The sequence below is a fragment of the Rhinatrema bivittatum genome, chromosome 3 (genome assembly GCF_901001135.1).
Source record: "Rhinatrema bivittatum chromosome 3, aRhiBiv1.1, whole genome shotgun sequence".
In the NCBI taxonomy this organism is placed as follows: Eukaryota; Metazoa; Chordata; class Amphibia; order Gymnophiona; family Rhinatrematidae; genus Rhinatrema; species Rhinatrema bivittatum.
Window position 1 is genome coordinate 115,959,942 of NC_042617.1, and position 23,961 is coordinate 115,983,902.

The window sequence follows — 23,961 nt, forward strand, 5'->3', positions numbered from 1 at the left end:
CAGCAGAACTCAGGCTGATACAGAGAGACTAAAATGCAGAGAGCGAGGTAGGCTCCAGTGCCAAAGAACAGCCCCAGCAAACAGCGCAAGATGAACCCGGGCCTAGAATCTCCCAGCCCCATTCCCCAAGTCTGAGTTGCTACAAACCCAATGGAAATTAAGCCTTATGTTCCCCCGGGCTGGCTGGTTCCTCTCCCCAGAGATGCCATCTGAAGTAAAAAAAAAAAAAAATCTTTTCAACACACGGGTCCACCTCCTTCCCGTGACTCTATAGCTTTTGGGTGTGCCAATAATGAGCCCGAGAGAGAGAGAGGCTCAGGGTGGGTTTGGGGGTGGAAGGTGTGTTACTTTGGCCTGCCCTTGCACCAGCCCTGAAGTAACCCAGAGTATACAATTTTCTGCTGCTATAGGTGAGGACACCTGGGAGCAAAAGCGAATAATATAAGTTCCCTCTTCCTGTCCTGCTAAATAATTCTTTTTTGCTGATTTGACTCACACCATTGTCTATCTGCAAATACTAATGTGCTCCTGAGATATTTTTTCAAGGGGCATGCGTTGCTGAAGATTTTTAAAGTAAAAGGGAGCTTCCTGAGTCACCAGCACAAGCATTTATGCGTTTATCAGTGAGAGCATATGTGAACTTGTGTGTGTGAGAGAGAGAGCATGTGTGTGTCAGTAAGAGCATGTATGTGTGTCAGAGTATATATTGAATGAGAGCATGTGTGTGTGAGCCAAAGCATATGAATGCAAGCATATGTGTATCAGTAAATGCAAATGTGAGCATGTGTATGTGTGTGCAAGTGAAAGCATATGTGAGAGCTTATGTGTCAGTGATAGCGTGTGTGTGTGTGTGAGCGTTTGTGTGAGTGAAAGCATGTGTGTGCATGTGTCAGTGAGAATGTATGTGAGAGGGAGTGTATGTGAATGAGAGAGCATGTGACAGCATATGTGAGAGAGGGAGCATTTGGAAGAATGTGTCCATTAGTGTGAGAGAGAATGAACATGTGTGTATAACAATATTTTATGATTACTTTATTCTGTATTTGGTGAGGGTCTGTCTGCATTCTGCATGTGTGGCCAAAGTGAGCTATTCTGCCAATGTGTAGTTTCTATATAGGATTCAAAAGCAGCCTGGTTTGTTCTGCTTTCCTAAAAGGAGGTGTATTTGTGTTTTAGGGCCTGGTGTAATATTTGCAGTGTTGCCTTTTTTCATAAGTAGGGTTGTTATTGTTTGAGTGCTAGCTCTTAGTGCTGTTTTGATATGAGAGGTTTACTATACTGTAATAGTAATGCAGTATACTCATCGCTTTACATGCACTGTTACTAGTGTTACAGTGTAGGCCTACACCAAATGGGTTCCAAGTGGCAGGATCTGAAATATATGCAAATGTATACACATGAGGAGGTAGGAGCACCCCGCCCCGCCCCTGGTCCTCAAGTGTCCAGTCCTGGTCTGTGGAAAAGTTGGCAACCCTATGCTTCATATGCATTTGAAAAAGTTTTAATTATGATCATTTGCCTCTTTTTGCTTCTTTTCTAATTTTCTCTTTGCTTGCCTTAACAATGTTTTGTATCTAACTTGCCAATGCTTATGATTTTTCCTATTTTCTTCATTTGGATCTTCTTTCTATTTTTTGAAAAAAGTTATTTTGGCTATAAAATAGCCTCTTTCTCCTCACCTTTTAACCACACCGACAGTCGTTTGGCCTTCCTTCTGCATTTTTTCAACAATGTCCACACTTGATGTAAACTCTTAACCTTTACAGCTGAGCCTCCTATTTTCTCATTTTCTGTCTCCCTTCTGAAAGTAAATGCTAGAGCAGTAATTTTCCCCAATGTCCTCCCACAAGTTAGAAACAAAAGAAACTTATCTAACCCTAGGTTACTAATCAGTTGGTACATTCCAGTCCCCCTCATGCAGAGAGTGATCATGGTTTTGTCTTAGGAGGCTGTGTGTATTGTTGTTTTGTGATAGAGAGAGAGAGAGTGGAGAGCAGGGAAAATATGTGTTAAGTCAGCATGTGCAGTGCAGGAATATATAAAGAACTACCCAGCTGTCTGGTAGAGCACCTCAGTAGCTTCTGGAGAGACTATGCAGAGATCCTTCTCAAACTCCAGCTGGGAGAAATCATTATTTAAAAGCAGAGCTGTTGAGTACTGAAAGATTTGAAGTGCAAGTTAAGTCAATGATTGCAGGTTTTGAGGTACCATTCAGAACGAGTATGTGGAAAGGATTGACTGACTGTAACATCTAATGAAAACATGCAGAGAAGGATTAAAATAATCTAAACATCAGGATAAAAAAATATTGACGATAATACCACAGGTCAATGTCATGGGATCATGCTGTGCTGTGAAACGAAAGCAAGTTGGCTTTGAAGAAAGCTAACCAGTTCGGACATTCCTATACTGATTTATACCAACTAGAGAGGACAGCCGCCTGATGACTCATCATATGACCCCTGTGACCTTTGGTTGCTGAAAGGACAGAGTTGAAGTCCTTGCCATGAGCAAAGGTGGGTTACAAATTTAGTGACCTGGTTTGTACTTGCACCAATGTTACATGGTTCATGTTGGTGCCATGCGCCAGTAAAGCTTTATGCTGACACACCAGCTTCTTTATTGGCCCTCATAAGAAGAGAATATGCTTAAAGCCTTGGGTCTTGGAGGTTTATCCTCTTCCCTTATGTAGAATCCACCATTCAGAACAAACAAAGATTGACAGTATGTTAGCGCCGGTAATGAATGTGAACCCTGAGACTACTTGAAGTTAATGCAAGTGGGGTAATGTAAAATAACAACCACCCACCCCCTCCCCATATTTTGAAAAAAAAAAATGGATGTATATTTTACCCACGTATTGTTTCCAGTTCAGGCCTCTTCTGTGCATGGGCTGAAAATCATCTTTCGGTATGAAATGTCAGAGATAGGTTTTGTAATATAAATAAATGGATCTAGATCCTAGAACTTGGGCTGCAGCAGAAGGAATTGTTTTTCTAATAAATAAAACTCAGCTTCATATTTATTTATTTATTTAAGGCTTTTATATACCGACTTTCTTGATACAGATCAAATAAACTCGGTTTACATCGAACTAAGCAGAACTATAACCAACCATACAACAAGTGACATTTTGAAGGAGCATAAAAGTTACATTATAATATCTCTGATATTATAATGTAATATAATATAATATAATATAATGATATCTCTGATGAGCGGCGGTATATAAATAACTATAAATAAATAAATAAATAAATAAATAAATAACAAAGTTGCCTTAACTGGGAGAAGGAAAAAAAGAGGGGGAGAACGAAGATAAATTACTATATACAATAAATTACTATATACAATGGAGTATGTGAGGGAGGCAGGGGGCCTCCCTCACATACTCATAGAGAAGAAATACTCACATACTCACATACTCATAGAGAAGAAAATAAAGATTTGACTCCATCATATTACCATTGCTGCATAATTATATTTATATAAAACATCTAACAGACCATAGTTACACAAACCACCCAACAAAACTAGTTATGCAGACCATCCAAAAAATATTTAAAGACAGTATTGAACGTAACTGCAATTATGCAACCCATCCAATACAACTACAGCTTTATAACCTAACTAGCCATCCAGCAAACTGTACCTACACATAGGACTAGATGAATTAAGCATTTTTTCCTGTTGTTATAAATTGGAAAAAATTTAGAGGTCCATATTCAAAATGAAACATTTAAATGGCTAACTTGTAGTTAGATGGATAATTTGGAGTTAGATGGATAATTTAGATTTATTTTATTTATTTATTTAAATGTTTTTATATACCGGGATACATTGGGAACATCATCTCAGTTCACAGAAAACTAAAACTGCAACAGGCTTTACAGGGAACAAATAACAAAGTGAAAGTAAATAATGTAAATAAAGTAAACCGTGATAAGTTTGAACAAGTAACACAACATGCTATATAGCTAACTGGTTATAAAGGAGAACGATAATTCCAAAATAAGCATGAATATTTGGAAAAGATGGCAGGGAGAGCTTTTACAGGGATTATGTTGGGGCGGTTAAGTTAATGAAAAATGGCATTGGGGGAATTGTGAGAAGGGATTAGGTGAAAGCCTGTTTAAGAGGCCAGGTCTTGAGGTTCTGTTGAATCTTTTTTGACAAGATTCTAAGCGCAGGTTTGGGGGCATTCTGTTCCAGAGGGTGGGGTCCGGCTAGGGATGGAGGGCACGTGTTTTAGTGGATTTAAGTTTGGACAGCTTGGAGAGGGAGTGTGCATCATGGCAAGGTGCTGTGCCCCTGGTGGGTCTGTTATGGGGGCGGAGTCGGAGGTGATCTTGAACCATGACATGTCTTGGTTGTAGGTGGTTTTGTGGATGAGTGTGAGTGTTTTGTAAATGATTCTGGAATTGATTGGCAGCCAGTGTAGATGCTGGAGGATGGGGGTGATGTGATCTCCTCGGTGGGCATTGGTGAGTATGCGCGCTGCTGAATTTTGGAGCATCTGTAAGGGCCGTAGGGCATTTTTTGGGAGGCCTAGGAGGATGGCATTACAATAGTCAAGCTTGGCAAGAATGGTAGCTTGCAGGACTGTGCGGAAATCGTTCATGTGGAGTAAGGGTTTCAGTTTTTTGAGTGTGTGGAGCTTGAAGAAACCCTCTTTTCAATGTTGAGTTAATGAATTTAGCATGGATTAAAAGGATAACATATGAGTTAGATAGATAACTTGGAGTTAGATGGATAACTTGCCATTTAGATGGATAACCTGTGCATAATGCATGTACACAGGGCTTTTAAAATTTACTTGTAAGTCAACTTGATTAATAGTAGTTTATGGACTTCTCATCCAGGAACTTATCCAAGCCTTTTTAAAACCCAGCTACACTAGCTGCCCTAACCACATCCTCCGGCAATGAATTCCAGAGCTTAATTGTGCGTTGAGTGAAAAATAATTTTCTCCAATTTGTGTTAAATGTGTTACTTGCTAAGTTCAGACCTCCAGAGTAAATAACCAATTCACATTTACCCATTCTAGTCCTCTTATGATTTTATAGACCTCTAACATATCCCCCCTCAGTTGTCTCTTCTCTAAGATGAACAGTCCTAACCTCTTTAGTCTTTCCTCATTGGTGAGCCATTACATCTCCTTTATCATTTTAGTTACACTTCTCTCTGTCTTCTCCAGTGCAGCTATTTCTTTTTTAAGATGTGGAGACCAAAATTGCACACAGTATTCAAGGGGCGGTCTTACCATGGAGCTGCACAGAGGTATTATGACATTCTCCATTTTATTTATTATTCCCCTCCCAATAATTCCTAACATTCTGTTTGCTTTTTTTTTTTTTTTTTTATGGCTGTAGCACACTAAGCCAATGATTTCAATATATTATCTACTATGACACCTAGATGTTTTCCTGGGTAGTAATACAATTAAGGCAGTAGCTGCTTGAATGGTGAATGCAACTGCAAAATACAGTTGGATATCATCTACATATATTTTCCAGTGTACTCCAAAGGAGGTGATTACCTTCCCCAAAGGATATGCTATAAATAAATATTAAACAAAGCTGCTGATAGTGCTTAACCTTGAGGGACTTCTAAGGTAACCTTCTTTGTGGTAGACAGCCCATCACCAGAGCTGACTTGCTGTGTTTGGCCAGCTGAGAAAGATTCTAACCAATGCAAAACACCTCCTTCACTCCAACTGATTCCAATTGGTATAACAGGTCCTATTTTATTGTGTTTATTTAAAAAGTGTATTCTGCAACTTCCAGCATCGTTCTTCAGTGCAGGTTAGGGCATAGCATGTCCAATGCTACGGCTACATCACTTAAAATAAGAAGTGTTGCTTTACCTTCATCTAGGTCACAAAGCACAGAATTAAGCACCAAGACTAATAAAGTCTCAGTTCTACATCCCTCCTTGTGTTTATCTAAAAATTCCTCCAGCTGGTGCAAACATGTTTTCCCATTATTTTAGCCAATGAGGGCACTGGGTCAGACATCTCTAATAAAAGACTCTTTAAAACGGGCCAAAATATCGCCTTTTTGAGAATTATGGGACACTTCCCGCAAATAATTATGCATTTATTATTTCAGTACTAGGTCTCCCAAATGCTTTTGTTCAAACTACAAAGCATGCAACAGGGACAAGGATCCAAGAGAGATTTCACTGATGAAAGCAATGAATTCACTTCAGATTCACTTACCCTATCAAAATGGCACCATTGGAGCTCAACAAAACTATTACATCCCATTTGCAAAGAGGCGATAGGCTCATTTCGAAAGGTAGCTGGAAGCTGAATAATCTTAGATGAAAAATAATCAGCCAGAATTACTTATGGGCAAGTAGATCTTACGACCTCTGTTTTTTCAAGAGTAACCCCACCCCGGCACGCATATCCTGCATGGGTGGGGCCATAAAAGTATTTGTAAGTTATTGGGGGGCAGGAACCCCGACTAGCTCTTCTCTGTCCCCAGGGGGTGGATCCTTTGGCTTGGGGGGGGGGGGGGAAGGGTTCCTTTCAGGTCCCAGTACAGGGGTGGCTGTCATCCTTTTGGGTATTTCCCTGGTAGAGGGGTCCTGTGTGCTGTGTGCCAAATGAATACCCTGGACACTCTGGATTAGTTTCCAAATTTAAGTTTACTGAATGAAAAAGCTGCAGATGCCACAATGAATATGATTCCAGCACCAAAGTCTTTTATCTCCTTGGTTACAATATTCAGCTGTAACTGCGCAGGAATCTTTTAACAGGAAAGGGATCTATCCACCCTCCTGGATTAGGTGGTCCCGGTGGGTAGGGTAATGTTTCAGCTGGTTAGGAAAACTGTATTGCGCGTCCCATCCGTGCTCAGCCTGCATTCGGGCCTGATCACTTCACCAAGACGTCCATGGGTCCCGGGTCGTCCTCCCCGGCTTCAGCAGCGAGCTCAGCCAGGCCTTGGCATCCCGCGGTGGCGGTCACCGGCCCTTCCACCTCCAGCCAGGCCTCACGGTGGGGCTTGGTGTTCTCTGTGGCATCGGCCCCGCCCATAGGCACGCGCGCATGGACTGCCCGGCTCCTTAAAGGGCCAGGGGCAGATCCCAGCTCCGCGGTGCGCCCTGATTGAACGCTGCTAAAAAGGAAGTGCCTGCCTGCACTTCCTTGCCTTGGCAATCGGGTCGATCGAGCTGTGATTTCTAGTTTGCCTCTGCGTTTCCAGTGTCTGTTCCAGTCTAGTTCCAGCCTTGTTCCAGTCCTGTTTCAGTCTTGTTCCAGTCTTGTTCCAGTCCTGTTCCAGTATCCTTCTGTTCCAGCGTCCTCCTTTTCCAGCGTTCATCTGTTCCTGCATCCTCCTGTTCCTTCATTTCCCCAGGTAGTACCTCTCGGACTGTCTTCTTGGTACTGACCTCTGCCTGTTCTTGACTACGTTGATTGCTGCCTGGATTTGACCTTTGCCTGTTTCCTCGACCACGTCTGCATGCTGCCTGGAACTGACCTCTGCTTGATCACTGACCATGTCTGCACGCTGACAGGAACTGACCTCTGCCTGACCACTGACCACGTCTGACTGCTGCCTGGAACCTGACCCCTGCTTTGGCTGACTACCCATGGACTGACCACTGGTATTGACCCTTGCTTTGGCTGACTACGCTACCTTGACTCTGGCCTTGATCCTTGCCATACATTCAGAGACTCTTTTCTGGCCTTCTCTGGCACCCTGGACTTCTAGCCTGAGCATCAACTGTGCACCCTTGAATGTGGTGGGCACACCTTTGAACTTTCTCTCAAGGAGATCCTGCAAGGCCCACCTTAGACCAGGTAGCCCGGGTAACCAAGGGCTCAACCTGAGGGAACCCCGGGTTGCTATTGGTGAAGCTCCAGCTAGCATCTTTCTCCTCTTGTGCTCTGCCTCCTGGTGGCAGGTGCTCTCTGGGTCCAACCAGGGAGCCTACCAATCCTGTACTAGGCCAAGGGTCCACTTCCCGGCACAACAGTTTGCCATGGACTCAGCGGAGACTCCCACCATATGGACCATTCTGGGTCTGGCCGCAACTATCCAAGAGCAATGATGAGCCATAGAGACTCTAGCATCTTCAGTGGAAGAGCTACGTTCTGATTTGCAGGATGCAGTAATGGCTAATGCTGTGGGCCTAAATTCTACCCTGCTACCGAGAGCATCACTGGCGCTGCCAGCTCCTCCTCATTTCAATGGGGATCCAAGCTTCTGCCGAGGCTTCCTCAACCAGTGCTTCATGCAATTTTCCCTTCAGCCGTCATGTTCATGAAGGAATCCACAAAAATCACTTTCATCCTCTCACGCCTTGAGGGGAAGGCCCTGGCATGGGCTTCTCCACTTTGGGAGCATTCTGACCCCTTCCTCACTCAACTGTCCTAGTTCATCACCACCTTCAAGTGGACCTTTGACGATCCTGGTCATCAGGCGGTTGCGGGTCATCAACTTCTCCACCTCCATCAAGGCTCAAGATCCCTCTGTGAGTTTACGGTGGAGTTCCGGACACTGGCCACGGAATTAGGATGGCAAGAGGACTGCCTCCGGGCACTCTATCTAGAAGGCTTATCTCCCACTCTCAAAGATGAGCTCACTGTCCGTGAGATTCCTATGTCTCTAGAGGACCTGATTTCCCTCGCTGGGAAAATTGATCGTCTCCGGCAACGGCACCATGAAGTGAAAGCATCCTGGCCTCCTGCTCAACACCCAGCATGTGCCCCCCAAGCCCTCAGTTGAAGGCTCTACTGGCACCACCTCCATTTACCGAGGAGCCTTTGCAAGTCAACCGTTGGCGGTTGTCTCCCGAAGAGCGTCTTTGGCGCAAGAAGCAGGGCTTCTGCCTTTACTGCGGTGCTTCCGGACACCTGAAGCAGTCTTGTCCGGTCCGTCCAGAAAATGTCAAGGGCTAAGCCTGGCGGGGGTCCCGAGCATGGGCGCTACTGTCACCGTCCTCCAACTGTTAATTCCAGTTTCCCTTTCCATGGAATCCTGTTCTTTCGCCACCATTGCTCTTATTGACACTGGAGCAAATGGCAGCTTCGTCATGGACAACATCATCAACCTCTTGAAAATCCCCATGCAACTCCTAGAGGTGCCTCTCTACATCACATCTATCCAAGGGGAACATCTCCCCGGATGCATCATGCATCGCACGGTGGCCTTCCGCCTCACCATGGGAACCCTCCATGAGGAAGAAATATCCTTGTACGTCTTGAAACACTCCACACACACACCCAGTCATAAAGGACCTTCCTTGGCTCTAAACACATGGACCCCAATTTGACTGGCAATCCCTCCAGCTGGTTCAGTGGGGCCCACAATGCCAGAAACACTGCTTAAAACAAGTGTCCCCAGCAGTGACCGTCCTGAAGACTACAACCCTCGCCGGTCTACCGGCTCAGTACTCTTACTTCTTACTTCTTACTAAACAAAAGGCAGACACACTGCCCCCACTCCGAAAGTTAAATTGTCCTATCGAATTTCTACCTGGCACTACACCTCCCAAAGATAGAACCTATCCACTCTCACTTCCGGAGACCCAGGCGATATCCGAGTATATCAAAGAGAATCTCGAGAAAGAGTTCATCAGACCCTCTGATTCTCCAGCAGGCGCGGGCTTCTTCTTTGTGAAGAAGAAGGATGGAGGACTATGCCCTTGTATCGACTATTGAGGACTGAACGCCATCACCCACAAGGATCGCTACCCGTTACCCCTCATCAGTAAATTGTTTGACCGCCTGCAAAGGGCCCAGATCTTCACGAAACTCGATATATGAGGAGTGTACAACCTCATACGCATCCAGCCTGAGGACATATGGAAGACCACTTTCAACACCAGGGATGGCCACTACAAGTACATAGTGATGCCTTTCGGCCTTTGCAATGCCACTGCGGTGTTTCAACGCCTGATGAATGAAATCCTCCGAGATCTACTTTATTCATTCGTAGTTGTATACCTAGATGACATCTTGATTTTCTCAAAAGACCTGAAGTCCCATCGCTCCCACGTCAGAACTGTTCTTCAACGCCTCAGAGAGAATCACCTCTATGCGAAACTAGAGAAATGCATCTTTGAGCAAAATCGTCTGCCCTTCCTGGGATATATCATTTCCAATCAAGGATTTACAATGGATCCTGAAAAGCTTCAAGGGATTCATGACTGGCCCCAGCCAGTAGGCCTCCGTGCCTTACAAAGATTCCTTGGATTTACGAATTACTATAGGAGCTTTATCGCCAACTATTCCACATTAGCTGCTCCACTCACTGCGATGACAAAGAAAGGAACCAATCTCCGGGTTTGGAGTCCCAAAGCTCAAGTGCATTCCATGCATTAAAAGAAGCTTTTTGTTTGGGTCCCTGTTTATGACATCCCGACCCAAACCGCCCATTTGACGTTAAAGTCGACACATCTGCCATCGGAGCCGGGGCGGTGTTGAGTCAGTACTCCTCCAAAGGTACATTGGTACCGTGTTCTTTCTATTCCCACAAATTTTCACCTGCGGAGCAAAATTACACAATTGGAGACTGTGAACTCCTAGCCATCAAACTAGCACTCCAGGAGTGGCACCCATGGCTAGAAGGTGCACAACACAAATTTACCATATTCACAGATCACAAGAATCTGGAGCACCTAAAAGAGGCACAATTATTAAATCCAAGACAAGCCCGATGGGCATTATTCTTCGAGTGATTTAATTTCGAGCTGCGCTACCAGCCAATTTCAAAGAACCTCTGTGCAGATGCACTCTCGCGCTCCCTCGAGCCAGAGGTCACACCGGACACCCCAAGACATATTATTGATCTGGCCTGTGTGTCTCTTGCGGTTACCACCACAGTACCCACTGGAAATATGGTTGTACCACGCCGACTACATGAACATGTACTCTGCTGGGCCCATGACTCAAAGCTAGCCGGCCATCCTGGTCGAGCCAGAACCCTGGAAATGTTAAGACGGTTCTACTGGTGGCCCAGCATGGTAACAGATTCCCGTAATTACGTTGACTCATGTCCTGTATGTGCACAACAAAAGCCTCCTACGGGTCGGCCATGGGGACTTCTCCAACCACTTCCAGCACCCACCGAACCCTGGTCCAGCATATCAATTGATTTTATCACTGACCTGCCTCCGTCTCAAGATAACATCGTCATCTGGGTCATCATCGACCGCTTCTCTAAGATGGGACATTTTATTCCTCTGCAGAGACTTCCATCAGCCCCCGAAGTCCCCAAACTGTTCCCGAGGCACATCTTTCACCTGCATGGCCTCCCCAAAGAAATAGTGTCAGATGAGGGCCACAGTTCACTGCGAAATACTGGCGATCATTATGCCAGAAATTCAACATCACCCTGAGTTTCACATCAGCCTACCACCCTCAGGCTAATGGCCAAGCAGAAAGAACTAATCGTACCCTGAAAACTTTCCTAAGGTCTTATGTAAATGACCAACAGGACAATTGGGCCAACTTGCTACCATGGGCCGAGTTGTCACACAACATGCACATTGCTGCTGCCACTGACGTCTCCCCATTTTCAGTGGTGTTTGGACATCAACCACGAATACCCTTGCCCATACCCCTCTCCATGCCTTCACCAGCAGCGCAATTCACTGCACAGACCATCCGCAACGTATGGAACCAAGAGAAGGAGCGTCTGACCCAAGCTGCTGAACGTTCTAAAAAGGTTGCTGATGCTCATCGGCGGTCAGCCCCCACTCTTCTGACTCGGCCAAAAGGTGTGGTTAAGTACCAAACACATCAGACTGCGACTTCCTTCTTATCGCTTAGCACCAAAGTATATTGGGCCATTCCCAATCCTCCGCCATGTCGGAGTGGTAACTTACCAACTCTAGTTGCTGCGATCCATGGATATCTACAATATCTTTCACGTCTCCTTAATAGAGCCACTCGTGCTCTCCTGGCCTTCTCGCAAAGATCCTCCTCCTCCACAGGTCTCCACAGAACCCAACACCCTCCAGGTAAGAGATGTCCTCAACGTCCATCGGTGTCAAGGCCGCTGGGAATATCTCCTCGCCTGGTAAGGGTATGGGGCCGAAGAAAATTCCTGGGAGCCCTCACAAAACATCCTCGACAAGGATCTCCTATGGGGTTTCCATAGGGCGCACCCAGACAAGCCTTGCCCGAGGAGGGGGAGGCCTAGAAGGGGGGGTACTGTTGCGCATCCCGTCCACGCTCGGCCCGCATACAGGCCTGCTCACCTCACCAAGACGTCCACGGGTCCCAGGTTGTCCTCCCCTGCTTCAGCAGTGAGCTCAGCCAGGCCTTGATGTCCTGCGGCGGTGGTCGCAGGCCCTTCTACTTCCAGCCAGACCTCCCGGCAGGGCTCGGCATCCTCTGTGGCATCTACCCTGCCCCTAGGCGCACGTGCGTGGACCGCCCGGCTACTTAAAGGGCCGGGGCGGATCTCAGCTCCGCAGCACGCCCTGATTGAACGCTGCTTAAAAGGAAGTGCCTACCTGCACTTCCTTGCCTTGGCAATCGGGTCAATCACGCTGTGATTTCTAGTTTGCCTCTGCGTTTCCAGTGTCTGTTCCAGTCTTGTTCCAGCCTTGTTCCAGTCCTGTTCCAGTCTTGTTCCAGTCTCATTCCAGTCCTGTTCTAGAGTCCTTCTGTTCCAGCGGCCATCTGTTCCTGCACCCTCCTGTTCCTTCATCTCCCCAGGTAGTACCTCTTGGACTGTCTTCTCAGTACTGACCTCTGCTTGTTCTTGACTACATTGATCGCCATCTGGATTTGACCTTTGCCTGTTTCCTCGACCACGTCTGCACTCTGCCTGGAACTGACCTCTGCCTGATCACTGACCATGTCTGCACGCTGCCTGGAACTGATCTCTGCCTGACCACTGACCACGTCTGACTGCTGCCTGGAACCTGACCTCTGCTTTGGCTGACTACCCACGGACTGACCACTGGTATTGACCCCTGATTTGGCTGACTATCCATGGACTGACCACTGGTATTGACCCTTGCTTTGGCTGACTACGCTACCTTGACTCTGGCCTTGATCCTTGCCATACATTCAGAGACACTTTTCTGGCCTTCTCTGGCACCCTGGACTTCTAGCCTGAGCATCGACTGTGCACCCTTGAATGTGGTGGGCACACCTTTGAACTTTCTCTCAAGGAGATCCTGCAAGGCCCACCTAAGACCAGGCGGCCCGGGTATCAAAGGGCTCAACCTGAGGGAACCCCGGGTTGCTATTGGTGAAGCTCCAGCAAGCCTCTGTCTCCTCTTGTGCTCCGCCTCCTGGTGGCAGGCGCTCTCTGGATCCGACCAGGGAGCCTACCAATCCTGCACTAGGCCAAGGGACCACCTCCCGGTGCAACAAAAACTCCTTCCACGAATGACCAAAATTCTTGTCCTCACAATATTACTTTTCTCTCTCCCCAGGGGCTGAAGACTCCTGATGGGTGTCCTCTAGTATCCTTACAGTTCTGTTACTCACAGATAGTGGGTTCTTCCACTGTTTTAAAATGATTTCCGTCTCTGACTCTCCTGGGATCTGCAATGGGGGAAATCCATGGAAACAGGTTCTCTTAACCTGCTCCACTGCAAGTAGGAAGGGCAGCCAACAATTTTCCTCTTGGATGTCTAACTTAATAGTTTCTTCCCTTAACCAAAGATAACACCGGAGTTATCCCTTACAGCGGGTGACCACTGCAGATGGGCAGGTCTTCCCTGTCCCTGGGCATCCCAAACACAGGGTTCTCCATTCTCTGTATTAGGAAAGACTCAGGTGTCCAGCAAGGCTCCTACCACAAAAAGTTCAAAATCCCAAAAACAATCTGGAGGGCTATCCACACTAGCTAGGAAGTAGACTGACAGGACCACCCTCCTGACCCTGGTCAGGATTCCCAGGCTGGGTTAGCCTATTCCCTAGGGATGTGAATCGGTCTTCGGACGATTGAAAATATCATCAATATTTTCAAAATCGTCAGAAATCGGGGGCTCCCCCGAAACGATAGGAAAACCCCACGATATTGATCGTGGGGGTTCTCTTATCGTTTTGGGGGATGCGGGAAAAACGGCACACAAAAATAACCCCTAAACCCACCCCGACCCTTTAAAACTAATCTCTTTGCTTCCCCCACCCTCCCGACCCCCCAAAAACATTTTACAGGTACCTGGTGGTTCAGTGGGGGTCCCGGGAGCGATCTCCCGCTCCCGAGCCATCGGCTGCCACTAATCAAAATTGCACCGATGGCCCTTTGCCCTTACCATGTGACAGGGTATCCATGCCATTGGCCAGCCCCTGTCACATGGTAGGAGCACTGGATGGCCCGCACCATTTTTAAAGATGGCGCTAGCCATCCAGTGCTCCCTCCATGTTTTTTGGGGGGGGGGTCGGGAGGGTGGGGGAAGCAAAGGGATTAGTTTTAAAGGGTCGGGGTGGGTTTTTTGTTTATCGGCTTGGGCGCAGCTGATAAACAAAACTGCGATCGGGCCCGATAAAAAAAAACCCACATGTGAATCGGAACCGGAATCCGAACCGATTCCGGTTCCGATTCACATCTCTACTATTCCCTTCCACTGGGCCTGAAAATACAACAAAAAGGTAAGTGCCTACCACCTCCTAACTCTCCAAACATTATACAAGACTGCCTCCGGACTCTCAGGAGAGAGCTGTTGCAAAGCCTCCTAGGGGGGATGGCCATTCCCAGGCCCTTCAAAGGAAGGGGCTGCATTTGAATCTCCCCCATCTACTAACCTAGTCTAGCTAGTCTTTCCCAGGGCATTCAGTGACCGAATAATGGCTCTCGGTTACACAAGTAATTGTCTAGTTATGAAAACTTATGAGCTACAGTATTTTTTCTCAGTCTAATATATTTTATGTACCCTTTTGGAGGTTGTCTGATTTGTTCTGGGAGACAAACGACTGATGTCAGTAACATCTCAGATGTGCTGCATAGTGATTGCTGTCATACAAATTTCCTAGTGCCACTTTGATACATATAAAATATGAGTGTGGCACAAACAGCTGAAGAGTACACTAGTGCAACAGACTTTGCCAGGTTAATTCTGCAAAGTACACCAATAGCAGATTCATACCTGTGAATCATTAGAAATATGGAATCTAATAATGTTGACAGTACAAAAGGAAATGAGATTCAGCAATAAGATCAATCAGTGAACAACTGCAGCCCTTTCGAAGATGGATACACTGCCCCTCAGGTAGCTCTGTAGGTTAATATTAAAGCCACTTTCATTTATAGGTTACTGGCCCACTCCCTGTTTCCATTTCTAAGACTTTGTAAGGGACTTTCCGCTATCTAGATTAACTCATTTACTTTCTCAATAGTATAGAAAAATGCTCAGACCAATGCACTTTTGATCAGATGAATTAGTTATTTTTAGATATTTGATATTCTGCCTTATACCAAGAATGGCCTTGAGGTGGATTACAACACATTTAAGCCAATAATGTCATTTGAAACAACTGTACAATTAGTATCAAATTTACAGTTAGAATCGGTATGAGAGAGAGAGAATCCGTTGCAAACCACTTAAAATTCCTTATTCCACTGTCTCCTCCTTCTCTTGCATGACCTGCGCTCCGTTTTGCTCCGGCTGGCTCCTTCTGCTTGTCCACCTCGCCTCAGCACTCAGCGTCATCAGCACACCCTTACAGCAGTAACACTTCTAGCACACCATGACTGTCTCTCGCTCTCCCCTGTCGCTCCTCGCTGCTGCCACTCCTCAGATGCAAACTCTAATACGTAGACTGGTAAAACCCATGGCAAAAAGATATTAACCAAAAGACATCATTCCCATGCACAACAGAAGACAGAGAGCAAGCAATAGGGAGGGAGATAATCAGAAAGAAGAAGCACACCAAATTGTCCGCCAGTCACCTCTTTACCTGGGTCCAGTTGACCCTCTGCATGCAGCACTGACAATGAGAGCGGCTTCTTACCTCCTTTCTATATGTTTTTGGAGAGTGGGGAAGGAGCTGGGAGAAAAGCAGTCCTGCACAGGCTCAAATGAGTGTGCCCAAAGGAAATCCCGTGACACATGGCCAGTATTACCAGTCAGTTGTAATCTTCCCTTCTTGGAGGAGAAGTCCATTAATGGCTATTAATCAAGTTTACTTAGGGAATAGCCACTGCTATTAATTGCATCAGTAGCATGGGATCTTCTTGGTGTTTGGGTAATTGCCAGGTTCTTGTGGCCTGGTTTTGGCCTCTGTTGGAAACAGGATGCTTGGCTTGATGGACCCTTGGTCTGACCCAGCATGGCAATTTCTTATGTTCTTATGTTCTTACATATTAAAAAAGCTGAGGTCCGTATTCAGTAAGCTGGCAAGTAGATAAGTTATCTGGCTAAAGTTATCCAGATAACTTGTCCTGGATATTCAGTGGGATAAGCATTTTGCTGGCTATCCCTAATTAAAGTTATCCGGCTAACTTTAGCTGGATAATTTGAAACCTAATTGGCCAGCTTTTGATTAAGGTTGGTTAGAGTTAAAGTTATCCAGCCTTCAGGCCGATTCAAAAATTACATGCGGGAGAGCTGGCGCTCCGTGGGGAGCACCTGCTCTCCCGACGTGCACCCAGGGACCTCTCCTGGGCGCGCGATTCTGTATTTAAATTAGGGCCCATGCTAATAAGGAGGCGCTAGGGACATTAGCACATCCCTAGCGCTTCCTTATTAGTGGAAGCAGTGGCTGTCAGAGGGTCCAACAACCGACACTTAATTTTAACTGTGCTGGTTTTCAAACCCGCTGACAGCCACGGGTTTGGAAAATGGACGCCGGCAAAATTAAGCATCCGTTTTTGAACCCGAGACAGGTGGGCAGATTTTTTTTTTAAAGAACATTTTGGGTTTTTTTATTTTTGGGACCTCTGACTTAATATCGCTATAATATTAAGTCCGAGGGTGTACAGAAAAGCAATTTTTTTCTGCTTTTCTGTACATTTACCTGGTGCTGTTAATGGTTAACGCCTGCCTTTGGGCAGGCATTAATTTCTGAGAATAAAATGTGCAGCTTGACTGCACATCTTGCTTTCAGTATTTCGGGGAAATAACTAATAGGCTCATCAACATGCATTTGCATGTTGATGAGCGCTATTAGTTTCTGGGTGGTTGGCCACGTGTTTTCCACGCGCAATTACCCCTTACAGTATAAGGGGTAATAATAGCACGTCTAAAACATGCAGCCAAACGGGGGCTAAACGGTAGAGAATGATGTGTATCGTACTGGTGATCGTTTCTGCTTTCGGTTTCGTAAAACCTTGGGAAATTTCATATTTCCCACGGTTCGGCATTTTTTTTTTTATGGCAAATTGTTTTCGGTTTAGCGCGCACTATTGCGTGCTAAACCGAAAACCGATTTTTTCCGAAATTCGGGGAAAATATGATTGTTTATTGTTTTTACTGATACACGAAAAATTAGGAAATATCGTATGGTTTCCTAATTTGTCAAAAAATGAATGCACATCCCTACTAAACGGTGCACTCAGCCGAGAGCACCATTCTGTATCTGCCTGCTTGTTTGGCTGGATAGCCTACCACTTAGCTAGCTTTAAAAGAAATCCAGTTAAGTGACACTATCGTGTTTTGTTTTGCTTTTTTTTTTTTTTTTTTGTTTGCCTGCAGACTTCCTGGCCGAATTTCCATCCCACCAATAGATTTCAAACACCCCTGCTGGCTGAGTGCCTCCCCCCAACAAAAAAAAAATATTCCTTTGATGGATGCTATAAAAAATAAAGACTCTCTCGGCTCGCCTCTTCCCCCTCCTTGGTAAACAGAATTAAAAATATGACCTCGTCCCCACCACCCCAGCCCTAACTTCCCAGCCACCTAGTATCTGATCAAACACCAGAGACCCTTGTTTGTAGCACTAGGGTCATAGTATGCTGCGATCCCAGGTGCTTCCAGCATTGCTCTGGCAGCAGCGCTAGAAGTGTAAGCCATCAGCGTTACTGTCCCATGTGTAAGCTATCAGCACTAGGCATACACTTTGGGCCTGATTTTTAAAAGCATTTACTTGAGTAAAACTGGGCTTTATTCGAGTAAATGCACTTTACTCGAGTAAGTGGGTTTTTGAAAATTGCTACAATATATACCATTGAATTGTCCATAGGATTTACTCACATAAATGCACTTTACGTAAGTAAATAGCGTTTGAAAATTGCTACAATAGTATTTACATTTATGCGCATAACTCCTTTTGAAAATGACCCCCTTTAGTTTCTGCCCTGGACCCTAGGGTGCCTAATGCCAGTCTTGTTCCCTTCTCAGATCTTCCACTCCCTGGACTGGGTGGGGGTGAGAATGCTACGGGATGGTTAGTGGAGGAAGTCATAATCATTGCACAATGGTGAAGTTTAGTGTTTGGATTTTGGCTATCTTTGTGGTCACATTGTGGTCTCAAAATGTTTATCCTGTGTTTTTTTTTTCTTATTGCTTGACTGATTATGAAATGGCTGCAGCTGTCAAAGACAGTCTGTGATATCAACTGAGACCCGTTCCCCCTTCTTCCAGAGGGCCATCTCAGGACAATATTGAGACACAGGTGTGGACCCTGGTAATCCCCCTTCTCTTTGTTTATAACATATATCTATGTCTTTGAAGTGTATTTTTGAGTTATGCTTATATTTGATGTGTTTATGTACAACATAGTATGTAGTGTTTATTGAATGCTAGTTAAATATACATGTCTTGTGGTTTTGCATACTCTATGTTTTAATTTATTTGTTTTCCAGGATGCTTCCTACTGAGTGCAAAAAGGAGGAAAAACACCTGGACCAGTAGCTGTCCTGTACCTCAAGGAGGTCTTGGATGAGTACTTCAGCCCAATGAACTATCTGCAAAAAGTGTTTTTAACCAAGGCAGTCAATACAAATATAATGCTATTTTGATTGCTTTCATAGATGTGTGTGTGGGTTTATGACTGCCAACAGGAGTTCATGTGCTGTTTGTTGCACATGCTAGGGTGTCCACATACTATGTTCATAAATATCCATTGTTTTGCTATCTATGCTGCATGGTTGTTGCTTTCGATTTTGGTAATTGTTTGCCTGTTTTGCTTTTCATAGTTTACTGTTGGAGCAGGGTGTTGGTTTATTGTGCTGGTTGGTGCTGTGCAATAGCATATGTTCTCCATTGTAAGATTCACTTTTGTTTTCCTTTTTGTTACACGGTCAGACATGACTGGTTACAGTCTTGTTACTGTCATTTGCTCTGATTTCTGTCTGTGCTCTTTTTTTCTCTGTGACAGGTTCCTGCCTTGGACCCTCCCTTATATGTCTCCTTTCCATCATTCTATAATGGTATGGTGATTAAGATAACCACTTAGTTCATAGGAAGGCTTTAAGGAAGTGGTTACGTACTAGTTCTCTTATGTTGTCTGTCCTCCGTTTCACAGCCACTAATACAAAGTAAATTACTCCTTCAGCTGGAGGAGTCAGCAGTGGAGCAGGGGCCACCAAGAAGCAGTGTGGGCGGAGGGGGGAGGGAGGGAGCCAAGATGGCCATTGTGAGTGGACATCTTTGAAACATCTCTTCTGGCTTGTCTTTTCCTAGTATGTTAAACATGAGGACAAAATGAGAATTTTTCCCTCACAACTTGATCTCAAGCAGGGGTCATGCAAAAATATCTCACCAGCACTTGGGCAGGTACCAGTCCTTGCTCTTTGGGATGTCTATTCTTGGAATGCTAGTGGTGCAAGAGCAGATTTTGACACCTAAATCCTTTCATCCCTCCTAGCTTCTGTTTGTAGAGGGCAGCAATGTGGAAGAGACATTTAAAGCGGGGTACTGAGTAGAAAGGATGCTGCCCAGAGAATCAGGCATAGTCCAACACCAAGGTCAATGTGATGGGAGCTACTGCCAGGGTTGAAAATGAGGTTGAAATCCTAATTGTCTCTCTGTGCGTGTGACAAGTGAGCTTTTACAGCCATAGCACTGTTGGCGGTGGCTCCAGTTGGCATCATGGTAACCTTTTTTTAGAATAAGGTAGTAATGTCAAGATACCGGCCCTCTTAAAGGGGAAGTGGCTGTCCTCCTGGACAACCAGTTGGGTCTGCTGCAGGTGTACCTTCTGGTAAGAAAATTACTTTGAATATTATGCTTCATATGTTCAATCAAAATACTTCTTTGGACATGCTCTTGTTTGGAAAAAGCTGTTCTAGCTCACATGGATGGTCAGCAGACTGTAACAGAGGTACAGTCTAATACATTTCAAATAAAGGCTGTTTCAAAGAAAACCATGACTTGTGAGAAAATGGCCTGAATCCACAAGCTACAATTGGTGCTTTGGTTAAGGATAACCTGGCATTATACCCAAAAGTTAAGAATAGGGAACAGATCTCTAAAATGAAATATTTATATGCCATTAATTTTTCCAGAATTTCAACCCATTCTGGATTGATTTATTAAAAATATTTAATGGAATACAGATCCCAAAAGGAATCATTGCCTCTTATCCTGAGGGCATTTTATCTCCCAGAGAGAGCAATTAAACAGCAACCTTCATTGTGGATAAAGGAAATATTGAATTCTCTAAGGTTTTAAGTCATGGGTGGGCAATTCTTATCCTTGAGGACCACAGATGAGTTGGGATTTCAGGCTTTCCAAAACGAATATGCATGAAATAGATTTGCATACAACTGAGGTAGTGTGCATGCAAATTTCTCTCATACATATTATCTCATTCTGAAAATCTGATCAGTCTGAGGCTCTAATGGATGAGAGTTGCCATACTCTGTAGTGCACCTGCTGAAAGGGGCTCAAATTTTGATTTAGTAAATGATCTGTCTCTTTCTTTGCAGTTTACAAATGGGGGAAGCAACATTTCTCTCTCTCTTTTTTTCTTTTTGCATTAAAGACTGTTAGAGATTGGACATTAAGAGTTACTTTTAAAGATACAAAATTCTTAGAAGTCTATATTTGTCAGGGCCGATGGGGAATTGAAGGATTGAATGGGTGACCCTTGGTGTTCAAGGGTGGGAAATCTAGCAGCAGAGCTACAGAGGCTGCTGGCTTATGAAGCAATGTTAATACATTTATCCTTTGGATCAGAGAGAGCTAGACATGGCTCTAAGGGTTCCCAAAGGACCAGTGTAGATGTCTTCCAAATTGAGGGCTGAATATAAGGAGCCCTAGCCTTATACACCCCTACTGGCCAACATTCATTTTAGAGCTTGCTCTGGGAAACTGCTCTTTGTTCCAGCCTGGCTGCTGACTCTGGGTTGGTTCCTGCTCTATGTTGAAGTCTTGACTCCTTATTTATTTTATTTAAATTCTTTTAATATACCGATGCTCAAGACAAGTATTATCGGACTCCTGCCTGACTTCTGCATAGTAATCAACCCCTGCTTCCTGCCCTGATGTCCTGATAGCCTCCTGTACCCAAGGGCTCAACTAGTGGGGAAAGGCAGCTGTTTCAGGCAGAAGATCAATGCTTTGCCTTTTAGTAATACCGTGCTGCTCTGAAGCTCACCATGAGCCCAGGTGTAGTACATTTGTTGGCATTGCCACAGGAAATCCGTGGCAATATTCTCAAGTTTGTTCAGCTAAGTCTGGCACTTAGCTGACCAAATGCCAGGATTTGAAAATCCCACCAGTCTGACTGCCCTTAATATAGTTGGTTAATTTTTTATCTGGTTAAAAACGTTCCTGGCTAATACAGGAGAGTTCTGGGGTGGAACAGCGCTATTTTCCTAAGTTAGCCAGATAACGCCGATTTTCAGCATTTTCTAGTTTAAAAACACGAGTCCCTTTCTGTTGCATTTCCAGTATCTGGAACACTTTGCCAGATGCACTGCAGTTAGAAGAGAATTTTAAAACCTTCAAAACAGCATTAAAAATCCATCTTTTCAGGCAGTCATACTTTTAATTATATTTTTTATATGGTTAATTATTTAGCATAATGTTCTATTGTTTTTTTAAATCTTGCATGTTATTAGGTAAGTTTATTTTAAAATGTAGGTATTATATTGCTCTATATGTGATTTATAGGGTTATATGGTTGCTTTATTTTATTTAATCTATTTTATGATGTTGATTATGTATGTATCCATTGTATATTGCTTAGAATTTTGCTGCAAAAGTGATTAAAAATACACAAAAAAAAATAAAGATAAAGATAAATAGCCTGATAACTTTAGGGCAGCTGAAGAAGAAATACATTTATCTGGGTAACACTAAGATAGACAGGTATATTGAGTGGCACGCCCATGCCGCCGACTGTCTTGGCTAACTTTGCCAGCTGCCCAGTAGTTGAATATGGATTTTTTTTTAGATTGTAAGGCCAAGATTTACCTTGATGTCTCAATATCTATGCAGGTGAGGAGAAAGGGACTTCTAAGCTTTCATCAGGAGGTTAATAAACTAGGAGCAGAATTTAATCAACAGTGACTGAAAATGTAAAACTGTTCAATAAAAAAGTTATGACCCCCGAGCAATTATCAGCACCTCTGTTTGTTTGTAATTCAATTGAAGACCAGCATTCTTCTCTCTCAAACATTTAATCTCAGTCATTTTCTATTTCACTTGAGCAAATCTTTGAATATATAGATGGCAATATTCAGAAGTCATTTAGCTGGACAAATTGGCAGTCTGAAAAGTCTTCAGCCCCTATCTGACTAAAATTATGCTTGGGCCGAGGGGCGCGTTTAGGTCAGGGGACGGAAATGATGCAACTTTATTTTTTCTGAGATGTTCTATATTATATTTATTTATTTGTTTTTATATACCGACATTCAATCTGAAATTTCACGTCGGTTTACAGTGCAACTGAAGTTCTAAGAAGACGATGGCTTCTTATTTACATTGTAACTTCATATTATTTCTTACAATATAAGCATGAAACAAGGGGTAACATTGTTTCTTACAGTTTAACTTAGAATAACTTAGAATAGAACAAGAGAGCAACATTGTTTTTTTTTTACAGTCTGATTTAGAAAAAGTTAGAATAGAACAACATTAACAATATTAAAGTAGCTTTAAGCTTTAAGGGGTAACATTGTTTCTTACAATTTAACTTAGAATAACTTAAAATAGAACAAGAGAGCAACATTGTTTTTTACAGTGACTTAGAAAAAGTTAGAAAAGAACAAGAGACAACATTAACAATATTAAAGTAGCTTTAAGCTTTATTTTATTATACATCTGGCATTTCTCTCTCTTTTTTTTTTTTAGACTAATATTCTACTTATAATTACTCTCTTGATGTTAGCTCCTCTCCTCTGTTTATAATAGACTAGGAGTTAATTATCATTCTCTTGTTTTTATTTCTTTTTCTAACTTTCTTTTTATTGAGTTTAAACATACAAGTCTTTTTATGAAAGTATAACCAAGAGGAAAAAGATATAAAGAAAATATTAATTATTATCAATTGTAATTCACACAGGCCCAGCAAATTAATGGAGGGAGGAACCAGAATTCCAGGACATTTTAACATAAAAAATAATTTTGGTGTAACGAATTACTAGGTCAAACAACCTATGTATACAGAAGGAAAAATGCTCAAAAGATTTCAAAAAACAGGGATACCATTGTAGATTAGGCTCAGGGATAGCCTTATTGCTTAAAATGATGTTAATTTGTTGAGCTCAAAAAACACACAATTAACTGTTACGAGCGCGACCTCTGTCGGCCATCACGCTCTGAGGCACGGAGGCACGGTCATCTCTAAACACAGTTGTGAGCCCTTGGGCCACGGCAGGACCCAGGGAGAAGCCCCAAGCCAAACCATGGGAGGTGAGCTGGTGCGAGCATGGGTACATTGCAAGACATGGCAGACGCAAGGACTCAGGTACAAGAGCTGACCCTCAACCAGACCTGCACACTCCAGACAACCAACAACGCAATGTTGCTTGATGAATGGTCCTCCGACTGTTCCAAGCCCTTTCGGACCTGCCGCTGGATACGGCAAGGGGTGGCAGGCCGGAACAAGAACGAGGGCAGATGAAGTCCCTGACACACAGAAGACTTGAG

General features: G+C 44.1%; 1 long non-coding RNA gene across 1 annotated transcript in view; it reads left to right on the forward strand.

Annotated features, from left to right (window-relative positions):
* The window catches only part of LOC115087015, a 40,958-nt gene extending 19,045 nt beyond the window's left edge, over positions 1–21,913 (forward strand). The window contains exons 2-3 of the long non-coding RNA XR_003855398.1: positions 18,453–18,535; positions 18,726–21,913. This is a non-coding gene — a long non-coding RNA (uncharacterized LOC115087015). The remainder of the gene's footprint in view (positions 1–18,452; positions 18,536–18,725) is intronic.
* The last annotated feature ends 2,048 nt before the right edge of the window (positions 21,914–23,961 follow it).